The sequence below is a fragment of the Conger conger genome, chromosome 11 (genome assembly GCF_963514075.1).
Source record: "Conger conger chromosome 11, fConCon1.1, whole genome shotgun sequence".
Taxonomy (NCBI): Eukaryota; Metazoa; Chordata; class Actinopteri; order Anguilliformes; family Congridae; genus Conger; species Conger conger.
In genome coordinates, this window is record NC_083770.1 from 44365473 (window position 1) to 44378226 (window position 12754).

Here is a 12754-nt window from a genome sequence, read left to right on the forward strand (position 1 = left end):
ACCCGTTTAATCTGAGTGGGATTAGGTTTTGTGTTGCCATGGGGACCTTTTGGTGTGAAGTACAATGTTCAAAGTAATTTGGTGGTATTTGTGAAGTGAGACATTAAATAAAGACAGATATGTGTATAAAGATGTGTGCATCAATAGCCAGAGCAGTGCCTGTGTATTTAGTGGTCATTAAAATAACATCTGAAAGTGTAATCTAACTGCCCTTCAATGCACACTTCAGACAAGCAAGAGTAACGGCACAACAAGGCAGCCTGAACCAATTACTTTTCTTCACAGAAATAGCATCTACAAATCTCTTTCTTTTTGTTCTTAGCTTAAAAGGCCTGAATAAAGGAACTGTTTTCAGCTGCATTGCTACAATGTGTGTCAATTATTAAAGCCAAATCACATTGACATTCATATTTAACTTCTCAATGCAGTTATTGCATGTATTATGAATGTTGAGTGTCCTTGCCATGTAATGAACTGTTTGCCTTCACACTGTCAATGTTGTTATCTCGATGACATCTGTTAGTAATGCCTTATCGCACCAGTATGTAAACAGAAGAGGTGCCAATGACAACAACAGGTAGACTGACAGAAATACTTAGAACGGGACGGATCACTAACCATCGATTGTTTATTGTTGAATACAGCGCCGCTGAGTTTTGCCTTTCATAAGCAGACCGTGCAAGCCCAGCCGGGCTGTCAAAGCACCATTTATTTCACATGCACTGGTCTGTGCAGTGGAGGACAGCAGCCAAATGTAAGCAGCCATGTCGTGGACGGTGGTGTTGATGGAGGCAGCAGCTACGCTCTTTCTTCTCCACTGATGGAGGTAGCAGCTACGCTCTCTCTTCTGCACTGATGGAGGTAGCAGCTACGCTCTCTCTTCTCTCACTGATGGAGGTAGCAGCTACGCTCTCCCTTCTCCACTGATGGAGTCAGCAGCTACGCTCTCTCTTCTCCACTGATGGAGGCAGCAGCTGCGCTCTCTCTTCTCCACTGATGGAGGCAGCAGCTACGCTCTCTCTTCTCCACTGATGGAGGCAGCAGCTACGCTCTCTCTTCTCCACTGATGGAGGGAGCAGCTACGCTCTCTCTTCTCCACTGATGGAGGTAGCTGCTACGCTCTCTCTTCTGCACTGATGGAGGTAGCAGCTACGCTCTCTCTTCTGCACTGATGGAGTCAGCAGCTACGCTCTCTCTTCTCTACTGATGGAGGTAGCTCCTACGCTCTCTCTTCTGCACTGATGGAGTCAGCAGCTACGCTCTCTCTTCTCCACTGATGGAGGTAGCAGCTACGCTCTCTCTTCTGCACTGATGGAGGTAGCAGCTACGCTCTCTCTTCTGCACTGATGGAGTCAGCAGCTACACTCTTTTCCACTGATGGAGGTAGCAGCTACGCTCTCTCTTCTCCACTGATGGAGGTAGCAGCTACGCTCTCTTCTCCACTGATGGAGGTAGCAGCTGCGCTCTCTCTTCTCCACTGATGGAGGTAGCAGCTACGCTCTCTCTTCTCCACTGATGGAGTCAGCAGCTACGCTCTCTCTTCTCCACTGATGGAGGTAGCAGCTACGCTCTCTCTTCTCCACTGATGGAGGGAGCAGCTACGCTCTCTCTTCTCCACTGATGGAGGTAGCAGCTACGCTCTCTCTTCTCCACTGATGGAGTCAGCAGCTACGCTCTCTCTTCTCCACTGATGGAGGTAGCAGCTACGCTCTCTCTTCTCCACTGATGGAGGTAGCAGCTACGCTCTCTCTTCTCCACTGATGGAGGCAGCAGCTACGCTCTCTCTTCTCCACTGATGGAGGTAGCAGCTACGCTCTCTCTTCTCCACTGATGGAGGTAGCAGCTACACTCTCTCTTCTCCACTGATGGAGGTAGCAGCTACGTTCTCTCTTCTCCACTGATGGAGGTAGCAGCTACACTCTCTCTTCTCCACTGATGGAGGTAGCAGCTATGCTCTCTCTTCTCCACTGATGGAGGTAGCAGCTACGCTCTCTCTTCTGCACTGATGGGTCGCGTTCGGCCATGGAGGCAGAACATGCGTGACACAAATTTGGACGATTGAGTACATTTTTTGCTGATGTGAAGAGCTTATGCTTGCCAAAGTATACAATGTGCCAGTTTAGATTATTCATGCATATAGGGTGCCATACTTGTTTTGAGGTAACCACCAGGGGGATAGAGTAATACAATAACCAACACAATATTTTCTTAATGTAAAATCCCAAACTGGTATCCAAAAAATACTACTGATTTTCTAAGACTTCAAACAGGATATAAGACCTAAGATGGACTCTAAATTGGTTCAGATGACGTGTTGCAAGGAAATGTAATGTTTTATTTTTTCAGTGGTCCTGGTTCCTGTAAGAAATTGTACATTCTGTACAACAAAGAAGGGTAGATTTAATAGACTCAACATCAATACATTTATTCATTTATCTAAATTAGATGAATCTCTCTCCTGCATCGCAAAAAAATGAAATGAACCCATTTTCTAGGTTGGTGAGCAATGTGCATAGCTTAGAGCGACCAATAAACCTGTTTTCAACCTTTTTCCGGAATAACGTGTTCCTATCACTTTGCCATTAACCAATTCGGAATGACTGCGCGACCCTACATGTGCTTGCAATCACCATATTCTGCATGGAGATGGGAGATTCAGCAGGTCATAGAGAAACAGTGCAGCTTGCTAAATAAAGCCAGACCGACGATCGACCTCCAAACAGGAAAGAGAGCAGTCCCTGAAAACAGCACAAATAACGGCTCTCAACATGCAAATCAAAGACATTTTTAACTAAGAACTCAGCGCATGTCCCTCTGGAATGCGACCTTGAAAACTTCAAATATAGCGTGACATTTTCATCTGAACAATGGACGAGGCGCCTTTTCCCACACCATTGTTTTACCGTTTGAAAATAGTGCAGTCCAGACAATATTCAAGTCTCGGAAAATGGGAAAACACTCATAACACAGTCGACTACCATTTGCTGAAAAAATAAACATTCAGAAATGAATTGTCTTTTTTAGTGATTGTTTGCTGCCCAAAAAAACTGAAAAGCTGAGAAAATAAAATGTTAAATCAGAAGAAGCAGAAAAAGACAAGGCGACCCCAAACCTTTGAATGGTAGTTTACATAATTATAATTTTTTTTAATCAGCTCAGCCTCCAGGCTGTTGGGGCTGCAGGGTGGTATAATGGCTGGAGAATCTGCTCATGTAACCTAGAGGTTGCAGTTTTGATTCACAGGTAGGATTTGATTCACAGCCATTGAACAGCGCGTATAAATGGATACAATGTAAAAATGTAAAAGTTGTGTAAATCGCAGTGGATAGAGTTAAACCACACAGGGGTCTTCTCACAGTGAACGGCTGCCTTTGGTCAGGCCGAGTTTCACTGCAACAAGACGGCCGATCCCCCAGCTCTGCGTGCTCCACTGCAAACGCAGACACTGATGCGATCTCTTATCCGTGTAATCATCAATCCATCAATACCCAAACCTACCGTGACCATATGTTTCAGAGGGCTGCTGGGAAAACCCGCCTTCTGAAGACATGGCAGTAGGCTAGCATGCCAGACCGTGTTAACTAGATATTATTTCCCATCTTTATCTTTCTCTTCTGAAGGAAATAGCTTCTGCTGCTCACAAAGAGTCATACACCAGTGCTAAATATCCATGGCAAAAGGTTGCTGCTAGGTTGGTATATCATTCCATTCCACATAAAGGTGAAAAGGCTATGGTGTTGTATTGAAAACTCATCCCAAGGCATCTGCCTACATGCCTACGTGAAATTATTTGGCCAAACCAAAGTTTTTTATATGGGTAAAATGTGATTTGATTTGAATATATTTCAAAACACTTTGAGATCATACATTTACATCTGTATCAATGGACTTTATGGGAATATTTAAAAAGTTCAATAACTCAAAATTGTTATTCATTGAAGCCAATTCCCCCGATGGTGAGTTTAGAGTCATGTTGAATTTGTATATATACACATTAATGTCTTCATCGACGAGTACTTCAATATGATTCTACACCATGTTGCAATGTACACTGATTTTATATTGACAGAAATTGACTTTAACATTTAGAAACATTTAGAACAAGCGCCGATATCAAATAAAATAGTCTGGACGTCTTAAAAACTGCCAAAGGCAGACTCACATTGGTGATTTAAAGCATAAGGAACTGCTTTTGACAGCGCTCAGTCCCGCACTGTGAAATCCCCTGTCTGGGTCAGAATTAATGAGATCCAGTTTTACGTGTAAACCCTCAGTGACCTGAGCTGTGGAAACAGAAACACTGCCCATCAAAGGAAGTCATATAATCCTTCTCCAGTGGGAATTTCTGCTCGACTACTGGCTGGAATGAGGAAAAAAGCCCTTAATCAAACTCATTAAGCTTTCTCATAGCCACCCAGTAAAGAGCAGGTCAGGGGTAGCTTTCCCTCACTTCAGAAATAAATAAATAAATAAATAAATTACCATGGAGACATCTGCTGGTACCTATCATTCATATCTATCAACCAGGACTTTATGACATAACAGTTTAACACAGCTTATTTTTTCATACAGTCCATTTTACACAGCTCAATCTTGGTCAAAACTGTCTTAAGTTTAAACCACTATCCTGCCACCCTTAAGACTTGCTGATGTAACTGAATGATAAGCAGATGCAGTCCAACTGTGACCCTTGCTGGCATTCTTTACTAAAGCATTGGGGGTTATGTATAATACTGTTCTCAGACATACAGTATAGACACACAAGATATGGGTCCAAATTGTGTAAGACACATAGCTAGCTTAGGCCTCCTCAGTGCACTGTAGACAATTCATTTTAAAAACTGTTTTGTTGCATCTGAATCTCAAGCGCTCTTTGACCACCATATGAAGGGGAGAAAGACCGATTTTACGATGCATAAACCTGGACGTAACCTTTTATTTTCGGTCAGAAAAGGTCTTCCAAATATTTAACTGGTTAACATCACTGCTCAGGCAGCAGGGGCCTGTTCCACAAAGAAGGATTACTGAGTCGGAAAAATGCACAAAGTAAAACCCGGAACAACTATTTTTTTACTTCAGTCCATGTTCCAGACATGGGCAGGGTCCGGGTTTCACTCAGTGCAGTTATCCAGATAACTCAATAATCCTGCTTTGTGGAACACGCCCCCTGATACAATAAATATCATTTTGTCTATCCGGAATTCTGTTTAGATGGTGCAATTTTGGTACCAGTTTGGTTTGTGTCTTCATAATAAAGTCACTTTTAAAGTCACATTATCTGCCCTGGAATTATCTTCCAACGTTCACATCAACAACTTGCAGAGTCATTTCCCAAATGGAGACAAACACGTGTGACCCATTCACATGGTCCTAGCTACCGGCAAAACAGTTTTCTACCCACAAATTTTCCTTTTCATAGCAAATGTATTCGCATGGTAATGGAGAAAAAGAAGCCCATTGTAATTTGAAACTGATAACGGCAAACATTTCAGGCCGCTAACATTGCCTAGTGCTGTCACACAAGGCACATAAGAAAGCCTTTGTTCTAGCCATGGGGAAACATCATGTGGATTCAACTTCAGGTACGGTCTAGAAAATCGAGCGTTTACTTCAGCCAGTTGAGCTGTCAGGTTTTTAAGGTCAGAGATCCGTTTCTGTAGAATAGTGCAGAGAGAGAGAAGCAGAGAGAGAGTGAGAGGGAGAGAAATATATATAGAGAGAGATGGAGAGAGTTTAGTTCCCTTCATCTGTCAAGCATGCCAGAATGTTATTTTTCCCTACACCTGTGTTTTGACAACTCCTATCATTCATTTTTGCTGTACTCAGCTCTGTAAATTCCATCAGACACCACTAACAGTGCAACCACATGTACAGCTTGTTAGTGCCAGCACTCAAATTCAACATGACCTTTACGTCTTTAGTATAGACCTACATATCTGTCATCTTGAATTGGCAGTGCCTTATTAGTGGTTTTCCAGAAACCATTATAAAACCTTAAATAACCTAGCAATAGTTTTTTTTTTAGTTGAAATGCCATCTGATATAAATCAGTTATAGGTAGGCCCTCCTGAGAAAGTTATTATTAGTTTATCTGAGTTTTCTTGATTTCTGACAATTTGGGGCAGGTGATCTGATACGGGAAGCAGGTTATTTTTATGGATAAAATGTCAGTCTCGCAGCAGTGGCAGATTAATCTTTGCTGGCTTTTGAGGGCACAGAAGGAAAATGTGGAATGCGGTTCACCAGTTTCACAGTGCGGTCGGCTAAGCAGTTCCAGGTGAGGGAGTACGACTTGCAACTGGAGGCCTATTTTACTTGGTGAGCGTAGGAATGTACACATCGCAGCGCCTGCCTCAATTGCTCAGCAACTCTGAAACATTTGGATCAGCTCTCTACCTCCCAACAGGCTCTGTCCATTGACAGCATAAAATGGACTGTGCTTTTGCTGGAGACGGTGAAGGAGCAGGGGAACTGGCTTCGTGCGTGTGATTAATACGGGCCATTTGCTCTCCGCTTGCTGGAAGGCACATACGAATATTCAGACGAGGCTGAGACTGGAATGAGGGGGGGTGGACGTTTCGCACACCACTGCCTGCGTCTGCCAAGGCTTGTGCTGAACCGCATTTTAGACAATGTGTGTGTCCGTGACTACAGGAAGGCCGTATTTACCACATCGGTGGTACTGGGCCCTTGAAATGAATTCATTCAGAAAGTTCACCTATTTATTGATTCTCCTGCCACCAGGCAGACAAGTGTCTGTTTATGAGGACTGAGGTGTCTGTCAGTGCTCTCTCCCAGGCAGAAAATCCAGTCAGAAGCAATTAAAACAGCATCGGTTAGCCGCAAGCAGGAGGGAGCTGGACTCTAATAACACACCTCTTCATTAGCTCTGTAAGCAGTAGCTTTGTGTGGTCTGACCGTGCCCTGGGAACACGCTGACCAGTACCATGCGTACAATGTGTGTTAATGTTCGCAAGCAGATTAAGAAGCATCTACAGTAGCACATGATTGCCAAAAGCAGCGGGCGTTTTGTCAACGCCAGCCCTATTAAAGGCAGCTTTGAAAAAGAAGTGGTAAGCAGCAACATCTTCATCATATCTAGACTGATGCATATTGTCAGATCATTTTAAATAAACTAATTGAAACTGAACTGGGACATGGCCTTTATATTATATTATATTCTGATATAATATATATTATAGTCTATTTATTTATATTCTATGTATATTATGTTTATATTCTGAGCTACATAGTATAATGCTACTTTTTAGCAATGCTGGCCTTGTACAGTAATACCATGGCTAAATTCCACTGTGACGTGGAGGCATTAGTGAAGAGGATATGCAATATCCAAATGCTAAAAAGGACAGTCATTCAATTAGTTATTGCCTCTTCGATTATTTTGATAGTGGTTTCCTGATTTTTAAAAATTAATATGGCACCCATCATGGGGCTTAATATGTCACCCTATATGAAGTCTCCACTGCTGATTCAGGAGATCTGCGCTTCTGCTCCCTCCAACATGCTTCTTTTCACACTGCAGCCCAGAGGCAAGAGCTTATCAGGAGAAAGACATTTCATTTGCTACTTTGGCCTGCAGTCCACTGACATCCAATTCACCAGCAGGGGTCACCAGAGAGCAGTGAAGTGAAAATTGTGCCAAACACATGCAGACCACTAACAGACTCAACCTGGCCACACCCTGGGCAATGCCATTACCAACTGCCTGCATGATCCTCAAGAGCTACTGGCCATAGGCAGCACTGGCACGGCCACGATTCAAACCCACGACTGTGGGGCTCATCCATGTACCACAAAGTGCCTTCATCGAATGAGCCACACACCAGCAATGGAAAAACTGATTGACTAATGTAAAACCTGGGTGCATAGGCGAAAGCTCTTTCCATCCAGAATGCTGCCGACAGTATCTAGTAAAAGTGCAAATACAGCTGTGGAAAGTTTGGGCCGTTGAAGGTACTATACATGGATTAGGAACAGAGATTTGTATTACTAGCCCTGTACTGGCACATCAGACACCTAATACTTCAACTATTGTTCAGCCCTGCACAACATTCACATTCTCCATGTCCTACCAAGCCTTAAACGAGCCACAAGACTTACATATTCTACCACTGAAGCGGTATGAATTGAACTTAGCAATGAAAATGAGGCGATTCAGCTCAGCTGAAAACCAGAGAAGCCTTAGTCATCCTCTCAGCTAGAGATCTCACTGGGGGCTTGAGGGTCAGGCCTGAATGCTTCCTAAGAAGAAATTAACACAACACAGACAGACCGCAACTGCCAAATCAGGTGGGTCAGTTTGTCCTCACCTCCTCATACCACTCAAAACAGAGATTCTCTGGCATCTTCAGGAGAGACATATGTTCTTGCTGCTCAGGAGGAATTGTCTTTCCCGGCCAAGGTGAGAACAAGGGTAAATGAGAACATATGAAAGAGGACGGACTGAGTGAAAAAGATTTAGCAGGAGTGCTAGGATAGGCCCCATTAACTGTCATTGGCATGTTAAAATACTTAAAATGCACGGAGGGAAGCAAGATCAAAAAGCAGTGGCATTGCCCAGTTATAGTGACTTAAAGGAATTGAGCAAATGTTTTAAGAAAAGCATTCTCTGAGGCATCGCCCAAAAGAAGAGTAACTGCTTCTCGACAAAGAGTGCAGACAGTTTCTTGATATGATTTGTTATCATGTTTACTGTGGACATTTAAAAAATCTGTTTTTATCATTACCATAGAACACACTAACACACACAGACACGTGCACGCACACACGCACACGCGCGCACATACACATTAAAAACACATTTTTCTGTCTGACAGCCAAACAAAATTATATACTCGCACATGGAAATTTATTTCATAGTAAATAATTTAACACAATGCCTGGAAAGCCGTTTTGAGTGGGCCAATGAATCATTTGATGTTTTTGCTGTGAATCAAAGTTAGTCTATGCTGAAACTATTTAGTGTTCTTGTGGGACATTGCTTAGCACAGTGAGTTTACGGGTTCAGTCTCCCCCGCACAAAAAGCACATTGTACAGGAGTTTAGCGAAGCGCAATTATGCCAGCCACTGCACTCTGGGGTATAAATTACATGCATAGGTAAAGATAACTCAATCCTTAAAGCCAGAAGTACAGAGGCCTGCGGAGAGCAGACTGTGCTTTTTTAACAGGTTGCACAGTAAATGTTAAATGATTATGATCCCATTTTCCCCTCGCATTATTTAGTATAACTACAGTTCATGTGTGACCATTGAATTGCGTCATCCTGTTTAATGCAGACAGTATATTCAGAATTCACCCCATTAAATTTCTAATCCTTGAGAAAGTGAGACTTATGGAAAAAAGGAATCTATATATATATATATTTTTACATACTATTTTACTATCCGTTAAGGCTTTTTAAACATTTGAGATGATCCCCAATGGAAAGATGTTTTCAAAGAATGTCAGGACTCTTGAGGGTTATTGCTGTAAAATACACACACATACGTACGCACACACACACACACACACACACACACACACACACACGTATTGTTGACAGGATGCATGTATTCATTTGAAACAGTGGGTTTTTCTCCACTAGTTTTCCTGGAGGGGTCCTCCACTGAAACATCACACACCAGGTGAGCCACAGTGCACTGGGACTAATGAGAGAAAACATTTTCCCAGCCCTCATCCTAAATTCCCAAACAAACCCTGGGAATTCCACCCTACGAGTGCAAAACAAATAAACAGAGGAGACGACCCTGTCACGTAAACCACACACCGTATATCTTCCGAGCCCGGGAGTGCTTTACGTGCTTGTCATATACCGTGGCCCGCAGACATCTCCAGGCCCCTTTCTGAGGAGCTGTTGACAGCGAATGTGGCTTCTGCACACTCTGGATAAAGAGTCATGCCCTCAGAAAGCACACAGGCCGTGCTCCACGATGCAGACACGCTGCCTTCCCCATGCACTGGGATTGAGAAATGTCCTTCAACCTCGTCTGATGGCATCCATTTTGTGGTTCTGTTCTCCATTTTTAACTGTTATACGAAGTGCTTATCCATCAACGGATGCCATTTTTACTGAGTAAAGCCTTAGGTGCACTGCCATTATTCAATGTTTAAATTTTTCACCTGCTAACGCTGACTGAGCTTTCCCTGCTGTAAAATCCAGCTGTGCCAACTTGACCAGCTTGAAAATTGAGCTGGTCAAGCTGGTCATAAAGCTGATATAGCTTGGCATAAGCTGGTCAACCAGCTAGTGCTGGTAGCTTGTTGTAAAACATAGCTTGAGATGGTAAAAACATGTCAAGCTGGGAGCTGGTCTGAACTGGTCAACCAACTACCAGCTGTTTCAAAACCTTCAAAGCCTGATTTTTTTCAGCATGGTTTCCATGTGTCTGGAGAGTAATGATCAAGTAATTGGCAACTATTCTTTCTTTCTGCTTACTTTGGGAAGACTGGAATCTTTAATCATTAGTTTTCATATCTTTTGTTCAGGGTTTATAGACCATCTAGGCCTCTCCAAACAGCACACAAAATTGGCCCATCTCCTTATGAAAGAGTCAATCCTTTCCACAGTTCTGACATTATGTTGACTGTAATTACCTAGCATAGAATAACAGTTATTAACTGATAACAATTAGATCCATAGCTTACTTTATTCTGAGATCAACATACAGTACTTTAACTTAACATCTTTTTGACATCAGTGCTATTAATTCTTCCCATATTGTCAGTCGAGCATTACTTTATAATTCTGGGTGGATATACACAAACCCAAACGTGATTATTTCTCCTTGATAACCATTTTATTTGTTACGCATCTGTAATTGAATATGTATTTATGGTAAGTGCGCTGGTAAAGCCCTGTGGTTCTGGTGTGATATATGCTGGTGGTGGGAACGGCAGGATGCTGGAAGCCACACTGCCCCCCCGGGCAGACGGACGTACCACCAGATCTGCCAGCTGGGCCACTTTAACCCGGTCTCATAGCACACGCAGGTGCAACCCATTACTCCTTATGAACACCAAATATTTCTTCATAAGGAACACTGCAGCCATGCAACAGGCTAAATATCGCCGCAGTGGTTAAAAAGCCACAGCATTACATTGCATAGATGCAGCATTTCCTCTAAATCTTTTGAGGACTTCTTTGCTAACAATTATGAGGGCTTAATAGACCATTTTTTGGTGTGCATTTAATAAAAAGGTCTTGTGAAAAGTCCAGGAATATTAAGCAAACCCAGCCTCTGCCCACATGTTTTTAATAACAGGCTGGGTATCAGAAAATACACTACAGATGTGGATTGTGCTCGCTGATCAGGAGTACAGCCATCTTCAAAAAACCCAAAAAGGCAGAGTCAGGGTACAGCTTTACGATATTAAGGGATGATCTGTGATTATAGCTCCCCGCTTGGTCCTGAAGTCCAACAAACATTTCACATGGGGAAAATATTGTTTCTGAGATGGGTTATAACTGAAGCTCAAACAACAAAACACCGCGGTACTAACATATATGTAATGAATTTTCCAATCTGCTTACTCTTGGTCAGGGTCATAGGGGCCCATCAAAGCACACTGGTACATTGGTGGTCCTAACCTATTTGGTGTCCTTCAAATGACCAGAGCACCACACACCCCTCACCACCCAAGCTATTATGACTACCCCTAGCTATTATTCAGTCACGCAAAATGAGAGCTGCCTAAGTTATTACATCTCCTCGTAAGTTAGCCAGCATGTATGAGTGATGGAAAATATCTCATTACAAATACAAAAAACAATGGATTGGGTATTTTCAGCACAGAATCCAAAAGGCCATGCTTACATTTACATTTTTACATTTTAGTCATTTGGCAGACGCTTTCTGTTGCTGATGGGATAGTTCACTTTGGTAAAGAATTAATACATCTCATTAGTATTAGCTTCCATTCACTCTCATTCATTTTCGAGGGCTGTGCCCCAGAACTATTCATTTAGACGAGAATATGAGTGAATGGCAGTAATGCCCGTGTAGATGCAATTACACGGCGTGGACAAATGAAATTATGTCAGGTTATACCAAGTGAAAGAACAAATGCAAAATAGCACCTAAGTGAAATGTTTTTTTTCTCTTATTAATCACAGATCGTGTAAAATAACCCAAAATGAAGCAGTGCTAATCGTCCACTTTGAATGTTTAAGCCTTTAAGAGAAGCTTTGTGCCCATCCAGCAAATGCAGTACCTTCCTATCATGAGGCAACAGTGCTACTCACTGCTCCACCATGGCTGAGTAACAAGGTAAACAAAGAGGTTGAACTTCGAGAGATGATTCCTGAAAAGGTAAATTAACAAGACCTAAGGGGTCAGGGATTGTGGCATTTTGTATTGATCCTGGAGAGTATTCAGCATACAAGTGAAGAATATGTATTGACTGCTGGGACAATATTGTCATATTATTTTTAGAAGGGCAGTTGACCCTGTATTGTATATGGTGTTCACCGTTTAGAAATCTGACACAAATATCATCAGATATTGTTAACAAATCTGACACAAATATTCAGAAAATTATCTAGAGGTCTATACTTACTAATTAGCCCCATCGCAAGGCAGTACAAGTAGCAGGAAATGGTTTCCGGTCCGAAGTATTATGGAGGCTGACAAAGGCTGATGTACTCCTCCTATTGGCTGCTAGATGGCCCTTTCTTAGAGAAATTGATAAGTTGATATCAAAACCATTGCACCATCCTGAAAATGTTATTATGC